The sequence below is a fragment of the Rhinolophus sinicus genome, chromosome 16 (assembly GCF_057876585.1).
Source record: "Rhinolophus sinicus isolate RSI-liver-muscle chromosome 16, RSI-T2T, whole genome shotgun sequence".
Classification (NCBI taxonomy): domain Eukaryota; kingdom Metazoa; phylum Chordata; class Mammalia; order Chiroptera; family Rhinolophidae; genus Rhinolophus; species Rhinolophus sinicus.
Window position 1 is genome coordinate 101,424,212 of NC_142516.1, and position 15,978 is coordinate 101,440,189.

At 31.1% G+C, this 15,978-nt stretch overlaps 1 non-coding gene across 1 annotated transcript; it reads right to left on the reverse strand.

The window, feature by feature from the left end:
* Positions 1-15,353: 15,353 nt before the first annotated feature.
* On the reverse strand, positions 15,354-15,427 carry TRNAT-GGU (transfer RNA threonine (anticodon GGU)). Its single transcript has one exon. It is a non-coding gene; the product is annotated as a tRNA-Thr (tRNA).
* Between the last annotated feature and the right edge of the window lie 551 nt (positions 15,428-15,978).

Sequence of the window (15,978 nt, forward strand, 5' to 3'; positions counted from 1 at the left end):
TTATCATGAACTGAAATTATATAGGTGATTGCCTTGTTACTCTTTATCTACCGAACTCTAATAAAAGCCCACAAGCAGGTACCTCCTTAATCTTCACTAATGTAATTCCAGCTCCTATGACATTTTCCAAAAAATTATTTGTTTGACAAAGTGAATGAAGAAATGAACAATTGAAGTATTTTTCTCCTGTGTCAAGAATATTGTTCATTATAAGAAATACATACTTTAGAAACTTTGCAATTTTGAAAATATGTCCAGAAGTGTCATTTTTAATCATATAATTTCCAAGCACTAATATTTACTAAGAAATACCTGATGAATTAGAATATTAGAGCTAGTCATTAATGAAGTATATATGTAAAAGAATTTAATGATTATGTTTTACCTTGATAAACTGAAAAGATGTTACTCTTTCTGAAATTTGAAAGTGGTTTCTCTATCAATAGTATATTACTCTCCATGTTTTCACCTAATTCCAACCAGTCACCTACTATTCCTCCATGAACAACTATTTTTCATATATGTACATATTCAACACATGCTCCATGAGTATACTCATGCTTACACACTACTACTACAACTTCTACTACTACTACTACTACTACTCAAGCTGATTCTGGGCTAATTAGAAGATGAGATTCTTAGCCTGAGCTGACGTGATTCACAGGTATAGGTCAACTATTATTTTACTCCATAATCTTACAAAATCTGTGTTTAGTTATATTAAGAAAGTTTTAATGATATCCGTGTCACATGAACTAGTACTAGATTTCACTCTTGAGTCAAATGACATTTAAAACCTTCTTTGACCATAAAAAGGCTGCTGTCTGGGGAAAAATAAAATCTTTAAAATATTTGTTTTAGTTTTAAAACAAAAATACTTATTTAATTTTCTTGAGGGATTTATTTTTAAGTTCAAGCATATAATAAAGCTTCTCTAATGGGAACCCATACTCTTGGGCACAGTCCACATAGTCGAATCTATGAGCACTGGGGTCTTGTCAGTATATTTACCACTATATCTCCAACTTCCTTATTGATATATATCAGTAGCTGTGAAAATAATCAAACCTGTTCAGTTTAATAGCTCAGTGTTACAGCTGGAAATGAACAAAAGATCACACAGCAGGAAATGTCTATGAGAAGACATTAATTCTCAGCACAAATGGTTGTGAAAAATATCACCAGTGGCAGGCAAAGTAGCTAGAATGCGACATTTTGCTGAGGTTTTGCCACTGAAATCAATTGTGTTAATTATGTGCTCTAGTTGTCAATATGTAGTTTATAAAATAAATTCAGGTATGTTTTCTCAATAATCAATAAGACACTGCAGTAAGTGTTAATCCATTATTAAATAGCTTTTCAGAGTGATTCCCCATTAAAATCAATTTCATAGAAAAAAATGGAAAAGTTAATATTAATGCAAAAAATTTCAGGTTTATCCCTATGACAAGAGAAAAATATCTACAAATCATATGTAGTAAAAGGAGTGTCTTTTTTCTTAGAAAATGTTAATAAGAGAATTAGGCAAGTGACAGTTTAAATTTAAAAAGTGTGATGCATACTCATGATGTGTCTGTTGATGAATGACATCACATACATTTCAATCTGCTCAGCTAGTTCTTAGTTTTAAGTCAGCAGAACAAAAGAAAAAATGAAGACTCTTAAAATAGAAGTTGATTATTTTCCTTTAACTTGAATACATTTCTACTCACATTGAAGCTGGAATATATTTCAGAAGATATCTAAAACTTGATCCTTTTTGTTTTTCCCAGCTGTAGTTTCTAACCTCCATCTTTAAGTTAATTTTCAATTACAGATTAAATGAAAATTCTCATTTTTTCCTTCTGCCTACACAACTCCAGTAAATGTTTGCCTCTGAGAGAGCCTCACTTGAGACCCAATTAGTAGGAATGTTTGAAATAAAATAATTTCTCTCTTAATCTCTTACCTGAAGCATATTTTTGCCTTACACTTCACAATCATTTCAGTTTCATGGAGAAGCCCAATGTCTCCCTGTTAAACAAATGACTAAATGTTTTCTACTAAATGTCAGTGGTATGCCTTTGAATGGTACCAGGATAGAAACTCTTATCTAACTGAATTTTAGATGAGATGAATAATGTCATTTTCATATAAAAGATTTTAATGAAACTATACCATTTATATTAACAGTTGCTTTTCTTTAGAAATCCTTAGGACATAAAGCATGTAAACTATTAATTATAATTCATCACCAAATTATGGTATATTATCAAAAATATCCAAAAAAGCCAGTATTACCTAATAGACTTCTGCTTTTAGAATTACTATGGACTGGATATCCTGCTTTTAAAACATCCTGATTCTGGATCAATTATAGCAAACATAATTTTAAATGTCTTGCTAAACTTATAAAATATTAAAGAAAAAAACCAAGAAACAGTCAAATTGAAAAATAGTGATTTGAATCAGTGCTAGCAAAAAATAAAAACTTTTTTTTTTTCCCTGAGGGAGCAGGAGGGGTTAAATGTCTCACGAATAACATAATAGATTGGACAGTGAAGGAATCTTCCCTGAGAGAAAGACTGCTAGTGAAGGAATTCAATATGAACAAAGGGACCCAAAAGGAAAACTGTTTATCTGTGTTTTAGCTCCAGATTGAAATGATCTCTCTTGCAATTTTGTAATGAAGACTTCGCTTGGGTCTAAGAGTTTAAATTTGTAGTATACACATGCTTAGAAGACCTCTAGCCAAGAAATAAAATATTTCTTGGCATATGCAGTGGTAAGATTACGTTTTCTGAATGAAAACCTCTTTAAATAAAGACCCTCAAAAAAAGTCTGATTCGGTTTTATTTTCTCTGTATTCAATTTAATAGATATCTGCTCAAATTTTTCTTTCTCTTTTAAACATTTTATTAAAATGCAGCTATCATACAATATTACATTAGTTTCAGATGTACACCATAGTTATCGAACATTTATATACCTAAGGAAGTGATTTATATACCTAAAGAAGTCTAGCAACCATCTGACACTGCACACACTACCACAATATTATTGGTTATATTCCTGTTCTGTACATAACATCCCCATAAAATTGATAAATGTCTAGTCAGGCTAACTAAGAAAAGAGAGAAATAAAGAAATAAAAGGACTAATATCAGAAATAAAAGATGGGTTACCTCTATTGATTCCATGGATGTTAAAAGGATAATAAAGGAATACTACGAATAAAGGAATACTATGAACAAAATAAATAAACAAATAAATATCCTCAGCTAATGTTTAGATAAAATAAATTCAAAATAAAGAATTAGAAAACAGACAAAGAAGACGATATGAGTGAATATAATTTTACTCTCAAGGATTTCAGAAGGAATTAGATAAAACATAAATCATTAATTATATACAGAATTGTTAAAAAATAAAAGATGGACTTAAAAGAAAATAATCCTGGATTAAAAGGTTTTCAAAAATAGCCAGGAAGATTTTTTAAAAGGACCAAGTAACTTTTCTGGGAATTAAAAATATAATAATTGAAATAAAAAACAATTGATGAGTAATATAGCAGATTTGTGATAGATTAAAAATTATTGAATCACAAAATAAGAACTTACACCCCATGTAGAGATGGAAAATATGAAGTGGAGGTGAAGACATACGTAGAAGACATATTTTCTGTATCATGTAAGGTAGAAGTCAAATTTCTCTCCCTTTATTTTTTTCCATATAAATATACAATTTTTCTAGCAAAACTTGTTGAAAAAAATTTGTTTCCCTATTTAATTGATGTGATGCCCTTTTATAAGTCAAAGTTCTCTATAAATGTGGGTGTATATTTGAGCTGTTTTGTTACATTAATCTTTTTGTCAATATGAGTGTCATACCACAAGATGTAGCTTTGTAGTAATTCTTAATATCAAATAATATAAATTTCCCAATCTTAGTTTTCAAGATAACTTTAGTTAATCTAGATCTTTACAATTTCATATAAATTTTAGAATCATCGTGTCAATTTCTGCAAAAAGTTCTCTGGTGTTTTGATTTGGATTGCATTACATTTATAGGTCTATTAGGGTAAAATTGACATCTTAACAATATTGAATCTTCCATACATAAATCCAATTATTTAGATTACCTTTAATTATGTCAGTGTTGTATTGTATTCTTTAATGCAGAACTTTGCATAACTATTATTATGTTTATTCAATGGCAGTTTATGTTTATGTTATTTTAAATAGTAATTTTTCTTCACTTCTTTTTACACTTATTTACTGCTCATATTTATTAACCTTGTCTCATGCAACATTGATAGTTGTACTTATTAGTTCTAGTAATTGTTTTGTAGATTCCTCAGATTTTCTATATAAATAATTATTTCATTTGCAAATATAAAGTTTACTTCCTCCTTTTCTATTTTTGTTCCATTTTTCTTTTTCTTTCCTCACTGAATTAGAGAAGAGCTCCAGTATAGTGCAGATAGAATTGATGGAAGTGGACAGCCTTTGTTTTTTCCTGACCTTTGGAGGAAATTGTTCACTATTTCAATATTAAGTATTATTTTAACTTTAAGTTCTTTGTAAATTCTTTTCATCATGTTGAGCAAATCTTCTTATATTTCCCATTTGCTATATTATTTTATCTGTTACATTTTGTCATATGCATTTACAGCATCTATTGAAATGATCAGAGATTTTTTTTGTCCTTTAGTCTTCTTTTTATGGTGAAATATATTAATTTTAAATGTTAAACCAACCCTGCATTACTGGGATTAAAAACTTCTTGTTCACATTTAAAAACAAACAACTTCTTGTTCATAGTGTATTAAATTTTATAGGTACTGCCAGGTTTGATTTGTTAATGTTCTTTTAAGTAACTTTTCATTTACATTTACAAAAGATTGTGTTTTTATTTATTTTTGTTCTCTCTGTGTTTTTGTATTTGCTACTTTGTGTTTAGTGTTTGGGCGATTCTGGTCTCATAAACACAATTTGAATTATTTCCTTCTCTTTTGCTTTTTTGGGAAAGTTTGCATAGCATTGATGTTTTCTTCTTAACTATTTGGTAGAGATCATCATTGAAGCCATCAGGGCCTGAAGTTTACTTTATAGACAGATTTTCTTTTTTTCTTTTCTTTATGAAGGGTGCAGCTCATAGTGGCCCATTCCTAGACTGAATCAACAACTTTGATGTTACTCGTACCACGCTCTAACCAAGTGAGCTAACAGTCTATCCCCATTGATAGAACTTTTATAACACATTCCGTTGCTCTAAAATATATAGTTATATTTAAATTTTCTCTAATTTTGTATCAGTTTGGGTACAGCATATTTTTTGAGGATTTTTTTCTCATTTCATTTAAGCTGTGAAATTTATTAGCCAACAATTAGTCCTAATATGTTATCGCTTTTGTTTATTTGTTTGTTTTTGTGTGTGTGCTTTGTTTTTGTGTTTGTTTGTTTGTTTTGCCTATAGTATCTTTCACAATTCTCCAGCTTTCATTTCTGAAATTAGTAATTTCTAATTTGCCTAGCTTGGAGGTTATCGATTGTATTCTTCTTCCATGGAATCATTTTTGCTTTTGTGAATTTTCTCTATTATTCATCTACTCACTGATTTTTCACTTACCTTTGCTATTTCCTTTTTCTATATATTCAGCATTTACTTTGCATATCTGCATTTAAAACCATATGTGTAACTCAAAGCACTGCTTTTCTTGTATCTTGCAAATTTTGAACTGTATTTTCAATATCATTCAATTAAAATATTTTCTAGATTATTTTCTGGTGTTCTTATTGCTTTATAAATTGTTTAGAAGTATGTTGTCTGATTTTCAAATATTTGATGTTTTCCTATATATAAAATTATTGATTTCTAATTTCATTTCTTAATATTCAGAGAATATAATCTATTTGATTTCAATCTTTTAAATTTATAGATATGTGTTTTATGACCCAGTCAATGGGCTTTCTTGATGAGTAGACTATGTACTCTGGGGGGATAAAAAAAAACAACAAAAAAACTTTTTCTGTAGTTCTAGGGTTTATTTTCATTTAGTATCAATTTTGGCAGGGTGGTTAGCAGTCATGGTTAGATCCTTTCTGTCTTAATGATTATTTTATTTAATTTCCTTTTAACTGTTGAGAATGCTGTGCTAAAATCTCCAACCATAATTGTAAAAGAGACTAAACTAAATCCTTTTGATTCTGTAAATATTTCCTTGATGCATTTTGAAGTTATTTTGTTAGGTACATACTCTTTATGCATTTATGACTTCCTGATGAATAAACTCTTTTTATCATTATAAACTGTTCCTTTTTTGCTATCATAACATATTCTATCTTGAAGTCTATTTTATCTAATATTAATATAGACAATCCTTATATAGACAAGCCTTACTGAACTATTTGTATGATAAACACTTTCATCAATTTACTTTCAACCTCTATGTGCATTTATATTTAAATCCATTTATTTAAAAACCATATCATTAGTCTTTTCTTTAAAATTCATCTTGTCAGTTTCTGCCTTTGAGTTCTTGTGCTTATTTCATTAAAATTTAATGTAACTATCAATAAAGTTGGATTGTGTTCTACCATTTAATTATTGATTTCCTTTGTTTCTCCTATATTTTTTATTTCAACTATTTATTTCAATTATTTAAAAAATAAATTGTTTATTGATTTTTCTTGACAAATTTCTTAGTTTCTTCTATGTTCCTTCTCTAGCATCCTGAGTTGAATGATTTAGGTAATTTATTTTCAATTTTTAACTATTGTTCACAGGTATTTAAGTTAGGATTTAAATAACAGAGTATTCTTGAAAATACTTGCTACTTTAGTTATTACACTTGAAACCATCCTACAGTATATCCCAGTCACTTCCTAGCACTTGATAATATTTAGTACTGAAATTTTGTGAAGACCTTAAAGGAATTTGTCAGAATTATGTACAAAACCAATAAGTTTGGAATAATAAAACTACAAATTCAGTATATTATCATCCGGGTAGGAAGAGAAACAATAATAATTAATTGTAGGCACAATATTTTAAGCATTGGTTCTAATGATATTTTACAGAATGTGTCCATGAAAGCCACTGGCTTGCCCTACTTAGTAATCGTCTGGCCTGTAGGATTTATTTTTTTCCTCTCCTTTTTTCTTTTTCTCAGCTCTTACATCATTTAAATACTCAGTGATTAGTGCCATCATCATCTCCTTTTCTTCCAACATGTTGATTTAATTTAGCATGTGCAGTTCACAGCTGCATGATTATTGATAAAATTTTGAAAAACAAGGGAAGATTTATTTTAGGACTGTACAACTGGTAGACGCTTTAGAGTTTTATGTGTTTCCTTTGAAAATGAACTGTCCCAAACTTTATTTTTTCATAGCTTTCACATTTCTCTTATGAACAATATGTTTAACACTCTGAAACTCACCTATATAATATATTCCTTGATAATTTTACTTTTGGAGTTATAAATAGTATAGACACCTCTGCTGGATTATACAGATATTTAGGAACAACAGATTTTTTGTCAGCTATACAACACAATAATTTATCATCTTTTAATGTGTTAATTGCTTATATATGAATATACCTTAAAGTTTTATTATTAATACCTTACTAGTTTGTGAGCTTTTAAAATCACATATAGATTATTTTATCACCTCAATAATCCCAAGAAATAAGCAAGAGCCTATGCTATTTATGATTTATGGATAAAGGAAAAAAATGGCTAACAATATAATGAACAAGTTGTTGAATAAAAGTAAAGACTATTCTAATTTCTTGGATTTTATAAAGTTCATCATTATTAAAATAATATGATTATTCTTCATTGACTGCTTTGGAAAATACACTTTGTGTTGTTCAAAGTTTGGAGGCAGTTAAAGACAGGATTAGAAAAAGGGTTAATTAAGTTACGAATTCAGAAATCCTTGGGTTTTACTATCACCAATATTTAACCTCTCTGAAGGGTTACTTTTTTTCTTCTTTTATTTCAATAAATATGAAAGTATGTCAACCAAGTAAGTCATGCATAACATTTTTGTTGCCTGTATTTATAAGTAGAAAAATGCATTTAGACATCACTTAAGTTTTGCTGTGACCAATAATAAAAAATACATGCAAAAGTATAGAAAACCAAAATCAAGATCATATGTAGATTTCTAAAGTGTATTTGTTCTACATTTTCTCAAGGTAATTAAAAAGAAATAAGGAAAAATATAGATAAAAAAATAGAAATGACACAAAGCAAAAAAGAAATGATAATGACAGGCCAGAAAATATTGGCATGAAATATTCAAAGTGATGAAAAGAAAGGACCTACAACCAAGACTACTTTACCCAGCAAGGCTGTCATTTAGAATCAAAGGACAGATGATAACTTTCCCAGATGAGGAAAAGCTAAAGGACTTCATCACTACTAAACCAGTATTACAAGGAATGTTAGAGGGACTTCTTTAAGATGGGGGGGGGTGCTAAAATATGAATCATAAAGTGGTAATAACTACATATGTATCAACAATTGTTTTCAATGTAAGTGTATTAAATACTCCAATCAAAATCAGAGTAGCTGAATGAATAAGAAAACAAAACTCTTACATTTGCTGCCTAAAAGATAATCATTTCAGATTGAAAGACACACACAGACTGAAATAACGGGATGGAATGAGTTATTTAATAAAAATGAAAACAATAACAACAACAAATCTGGGGTAGCAATACTTATACCAGACAATAGACTTTAAAACAAAGACTCTAAGAAGAGACAGAAAAGGACCCAGTAATCCCAATTCCTGGTATTTATCTGAAGAAACCCAAAACACTACTTTGATGAGACATGTGCATCCATATATGTTCATTGCAGCATTGTGTACAAAGGCCAAGATGTGGAGGCAGCCTGGGTGTCCATCAATGGAAGAATGGATAAAGAGGAGTTGGTACATATATACAGTGGAATATTGCTCCATTCCATTGGGAAGGGAATGTATTCTTGCCATGTGCAGTGAGTGGCATGGATGGACCTGGAGGGAATTGTGCTGAGTGGAATATGTCAGACAGAGAAAGACTGATGCAACGAGATTTCGTTTATATGTAGAATCTAAAGAACAAAATAAACAAAAAAGAAACAGACTCATAGATACAGAGAATATTTTGATGGTTGACAGATGGGATGGGGGTTGGGGTGATGGATGGAGAAGGTGAAGGGATTAAGAAGTACAAATTGATAGTTACAAAATAATCATGGGGATGTTAAGAAAAGCATAGGGAATATAGTCAATAATATGGTAATAACTATGTATAGTGTCAGGTGAGTACTAGACTAGTCAGAGGGATTACTTCTTATATTATATAAATGTCTAACCATGTGCTGTACACCTGAAATTAGTATAAAATAAAATTGAATGTAAAAAAAAGAAATGATAATGAAAACTAATACTACAAACATCTATATTCTTGGCATATTGCCTAAACAATAATAACAGTCAATAATAATCAGATTGTCATTTAATTCTGACAAAAATCAGTACATGGTTATGTGCCCATTTTATAGATAATGATAAAATTAATTTTCATGGAGAGTAAGTAATGTGTTCAATATTGCATTATTGAAGGTTATAGAATCAGGATTCAAAACAAGTTCTCTCTGTCTCCAATATCCATGATGTTTATATTGTACTGTATGAGAAAGGAAAGAGGAGGTATGGAAAAGAAAAAAGGAGATAAAGGGTAAAACTAAAAGCTAAGGTGCAGTGCTAACCAATTTCACATACAATATTTCATTATTGCCAAGTTAGTTTGGTAATATTATTTCCATTTATTTTTTAACATGTTAGAAAACTGAAATTTATAAATTTCATATCCTAGGTCAAATATTAATAGTTGGTAAAGGGTGGAGCTAAAATTCAAAAATAGGTATTACCATTCCCATATCTTAATGTCCTTTTCTCCTCAGTTCAGTTCCCATATACCAATTATTAAAACTGTCTACAATGTCTCACTTTTCTTAAAATAAATATTTTCTAATCTATACCATTATCTGTAATTTCTCCCCACCTCCATTGTGTTTTCTCTAGATTGGTGAATCATACCATTCACGAATAATAAGAAATACGAGTCCCAGGTGCATTCTATGCCTATGCGTTTTAGTTCCATATTTTCACAATTTCAAACTGCATAGGATAACATAATATATGAATCCAAGTCTTTCTTACAGCCTGTTATGTTTCACTTTTTGTAAACAGAGAAAAATGATCAAATCATATACTAACTATACTTTAAAGTAATAATGATAAGAACAATAACTGTCATTTATGTATTGTGTGTGTTCCAGATACTGTTTTATGCACTTTAAGAGTTTTAGTTTATTTAATTTCTACATTATTACTATTTTGCAGGTAGGGAAACTGAGGTAGATTGAGTTTAAGTAGTTTGCTCAAGGACATACTTCCTAGGAAGTGAATAGCCAGATTTAAAACCCAGACAATTAGTCTCAAGAGCTTGTTTCCTTGACCTCTATGCCATATTGATATAGTGATTTGAAATAGGTGAGGCTGACATACATTGGCCCATTCTAGTTCCAGGAGCATAAGAATGTGTAATGTATCCATGTTGAACTCTGTATACTGATCAGGGGACCAGAAAAAAATTCAATATGTCTACAATATGAATACATATTGCCTGTGTGACTTTAGCCAATCTACTTAATGTTTCTGGTTATTACTATCATCATATATAATATGACAGATCTGATCTGATTACCTTTAAGATGTCTGTGCACTAAAATTCTGTATTAAATTAATATATTAAGAGTATTATTCTCTTAAAATCAATCAATATATTGAAATATCAGAGTTTTAATTGAAATGACTTTAAGGCAAAGGGTACTGACGTTTAGTATAAGATTTTTGTGGAAAAGTCATCGTAAATCCAAAATTCAACTGCATAGCTCTAGATCCCACTAAAATGTTAACTCCTTGAGAGGTATAACAGTCTCATTATTCGTCACCATCCTCTTAGTACCTGAAATATTGCCTGGAGAGAAGTATCTGTCAAATCAATAGATATGCTTTTTTTTTTTTTTTTTCAAAACTAACTCTTGAATTAACCACTGGTAGAAAATAATTCATGCCATGCCCTTGTTTGTCATAAAGCGGGCAGACAGAGAAGAAGAAGAGGAGGCGGGGGAGGAGGAGGAGGAGGAGGAGGAGGAGGAGGAGGAGGAGGAGGAGGAGGAAGAAGAAGGAGAAGAAGAAGAAAAGAAGAAGAAGAAGAAGAAGAAGAAGAAGAAGAAGAAGAAGAAGAAGAAGAAGAAGAAGAAGAAGAAGGAGAAGAAGAAGAAAAGAAAAAAGAAAATGAAATACTAAATATCAAGAAAATGTCTTTTCTGTACATTTCAGTCACCCAAAATTATAGTCAATTGGAAAGAAGCACACTTTTAGCCCACAGTGTTAGAGAGAGATTCTGGAACAGATCGGAGACTATCTCTAAGGTGATTGCATTAGCCTGTTTTGGCTGCTACAGAGAAGGTTGCCACAGAGAAGGTTGGTTATAACAACAACAATTTATTGCTCACTGTACTCAAGATTGGGAAGTCTAAGATCCGGGTATCAGTATGGTCTTACAGGAATAGCTTTGCCAGTTATTTCTGGTCTCTACATTCTCTGTGAGAAAGATTGTTCTGAAAACACATGGAAACAGTTGTTGTAAGTGTGAAAGTACTTGATTGTCTCCTACCCACTATTTCCTCTTTTCCGATCCTTTCAGCGACAGCTGGAACTGAGACAAGCTCATAAAATAATGAACATGTTTTTACATGAAGTCATGAACAAATTTTGGGCTAAATGACATGAACCTTTAATCACACTATATCTTCACATTTGTATAGCGTACTAAATTGATCTCACAGACATCATCTCAGAGATAAGAAAATTAGGCGTTTTAATACTCAGTCTTTCAAAAAAAGAAAGAAGAAACTTGTTTGGAGACTACTATGCACTGGGTGTAGTCACCGTAGAAGAAAAGAATAAACTAAATATTAGTCAGAGTGGTTACTAGTCCTGGGAGCAAAAGTGCTCAGTTCATGCTATGCTGAAAGTGTGGCGGTGGAAGGATGCAGAGACCCAGGAGGGAATGCACAGTTTTTGCATCGCTTACTTAGTGTTCCTGGCATTAGGGCGGTACACAACGGTACACACTCTGAAATTAATGAGGTCACCCCCCAGACATCCCAGACCTGGAGCACCATTAGACTGCTATCTGGGCAGAGGCGCAAGTGAACCTAAGAACGTGGGAAGGAAAGAAGAAATTTTACTTGCTTCTCTACACATTAAAGGGTGCTCAAAACACTGGGGTTGAAAATGAGAGGTCAAATCTGTGGATATTTATTTATAAATAAATGTGAAATCCATTGAAAGTTTTAAAACAATATATTTTGTATTAATAATGTTATGGATGTAACTATGCATATACTGCTAGTAATGATAATGATCTGTCAAGTCCGTATGTTAATACTGTTTTAGATGCATATATACATTAAACCATAAGATAAAGGGGCACTTAGCTTCAGATATTTCTAAATTTCATTTATATTTTTAGAAAATATTTTATTGTTTTGTAATATTATTCTACAGTCCACTCTGTTCCAAGAGAGGTTTTGGGATTTTCATGTTTGTTCAATGTACATTTGTATATTGTATTTTTGAAACAGACACATGAAATATCAATCTCATAATTTATTGTTACTGCTTTTTAGTTGATGCACATTACATCATTCATATCTTCTTTAGATGAATTTATATTTAACAGTTTCTAATTAAAAGTAAGAATCCAATAACTTTTGATTTTTGATAAGGTTTATTTTGTACCCTATATATGCATTTAAATGATACTTTCACAAGTTTACTATCTGACAATTTCCTTCCTCAACACATTTTAAAAATAAGGTGATGACAGTATCTTCCACAGTAAGCTTTATTTTGAGTATAGAGATCTACAGAATTTTTTAAAAGATTTTATTTAATCCTTTTTCCCTTAAATCTAACTTCTAAGAACATCTACATTAAGTCTCCTTATATGACATCAGAATATAATATAATTATTCTCAAATGTTTAATAGGTTATTATGTTTTCCATGTGTGGGGTACTTAGAAATGTGATTTTCACTTATTTAAGCAGTAACAACAACAACAACAACCTAAGTAGTCTCCTTAATTTAGAATATTTGTAGCACAAAGGCCTGGACTTTTCAGACAAAGATTTAGATTTTTTTTTTCCTCTTCTGAATGCCTGCAACTAAAATATTTTACCTAAGTTTGTTCTGTTGAGAAAAGTCAAATAGGAATATAGCTGCTTCAAAAAATTTGGGAAGAAACAATTTCCATGCTATTAGATATACACTAAGCCGTTGAGTGTGACTGAGCAATTTTGCATTAAACCACATATGAAAAGACCAGTGAGAGGGTTTTCATAAAAGTTCACATTTGCCAAATTGGAACTATGCCAGGGATGTTTAACCTATTATTTCATTTGGTCTTCAAACCAACACTAAAAGGTGAATAGATTGCCCATTTTACAGCATGAAGTTGAGACTTAGATCACATACCTTGTGCAATGTCAAGTGGTTACCAAGGCATAGGTGGAATTCGAACACAAGTTCTTAGAAAACCTTTCCTGCCGTGCATAGCCACCTCAATGAATTGTTCTAATGAATTACAAACATATTTTGGGGTATTAGAACTATTAAGTTAGAATTGTTCAAAATATTATGCTTTCCAAAATTAAAGGAGAGAATAGAGCCTTCTTTTATTAGAGTATAAATGCAAATGTCTTTTCCAAATCATATGCTACCAACAGGAAGCCAGCAGAAATTAATAATTCTGCCAGCTATCAATCTTTTCATGCATAAAATTTAAAATTTGTTACTCTGCCTACAGATGAAATGTCATTTTATAAAAAGCTAATATGCACCCACAAGTTTGCCTGTCAACACCAACGAGCCAATAACAATCTGCAAAAGCTAAAATTGAGTATAACACTAAAGTCATTTTAACATAGGCATACAATGACATCATTTTAAAAACTGTGTTGACTATTGCTAAAATTTAGTTTTAGAATGAAACAAGGGCTGTTGTAGTTTCAGAATTATGGATAACTTGAATGACATTAGAGCTCATCCTGACATACCTAATTACATACGTAAAGAGCCTGAGGGCCAGAGAGAAAGAAGTAAATTAATGCTGCCTGAGTAGAGGTGGGACTGACATGCACCACCTTTGTGTACTTTCATCCCAGGGATTATCCAGTACTTTGTCTTCAATCCCTACTCTGTGCCTGAAGGTGTTTAAGGATTATTTATTTATTTATTTATTTATTTATTTATTTATTTATTTAAATCTGTTATAAATCATTCCTGAAAATAACTGAGACAGATTACAAATAGAATTTTAAAAGATGGAATAAACTGAAAGCAGGAGTAAAAGAAGAAATAAAAACAAATGGACTTAAGAATTAGATTAAAAAGGATACCACGAAGCCCTATATATGTTGTTTTAAATTAGCTTTCAATTTGACTGTAAGCTTGGTAGTACAAATGCAAGAATTAAAATTTGATCTGGTAAGTAACTTACTGTATCCATAAGGTAAGAAGCAAGCTAACTCCTGAAGGTTGTGGTGTTCAGGACTGACTCACACTAGCTCAAACCACTTCATTGGGTTCAACTATAAGCATCTCTTTCTAACTCCGAGTCAAGTGGTATCACACTGGTATACTGAAATCAGTCAGTGTGTAAAAAATTTACACCATGGGAATCAGCACATGCTACAAATGAGAGATTTCTGTTTCCTGGAGAGTTCTCAAACATTCACCAGCACATCACTACTGAAAAGTCTTTACAAGACGCATATAGACACACACCTTAGACCTGTCTTATAGCATGCATCAGTGTAGGCATCATACACCAAAGATACAATTCAGTAAGAAAAGCCTCATGAGGCACCAACACATTGTAGTCTGGATACCTAATCTAAATTGATAAGAATTGATCAACATATAAATTATAGAATCTATAAAAAAACAATAGACTACATACATTCCATGCCACTTTCTTTAAATGTTTTTTTATCTGAGCTGAGTATTGATCAATATCGGGCAGTAATTAGTTCAAGATAATAGTATCTGGTAACTACTTGGAATCTAACCAAAAATATTATAATAAAGCTGAAATAACTGAAGCAGCTTAAAAAGAATAGGAAACAAGGCTGTCTTTCCACTCATTCATTTCTGGTTCATTCCCACTTCTTCAAATTAGGTATTGTATGTTAGCTATTTATATATTCTTTAAGGAGGGTGTACCTCACAGTGGCCCATACAGGGATCAAACCAGTAACCTTGGTGTTACCAGCACCATGCTCTAACCAACTGAGCTAACCAGCCACCCCAATAAAAGTACTTTTAAAAAATAGGTATTGAAGTCCCTGCACTCAAATAAATCAGAACTGGGGGAAGGAGAGTGTTACCAAAACTTAGAAAACAAGCAAATGAGTAAACTTTAAGTTCCACTAAACAGCTTTCTTGTTCATAAAGTTTTGCTGGTCTTAAGATGCCTAGTAAAAGTATCTCTAGCAGAAAAGCAGGAGACACATTGTTGTGTTATTAGTCCTTTTGCCTCTTTGTGTTGGCTAATTCTCAGTTCATTCTCTGTGAGTATATGGTCAATTCACATTCATACATGTACATATGCATATACATATACATATGCATACATGTATATATACATATATATATATACACATATGTGTGTATGATTTTATATTTTAAATTCTGGAGTTTGACATACTATTCTGTACCTTAGACATACTGCATTATGCTAATCATTCATTAATTTTGAAGGTCATTACATCTATGTCCTGTGATGATTCATTATTAAGTCTTATGACCTACCAGGAGTACCATAAGATTCTTGGTCATAACCGCTACATCCTATA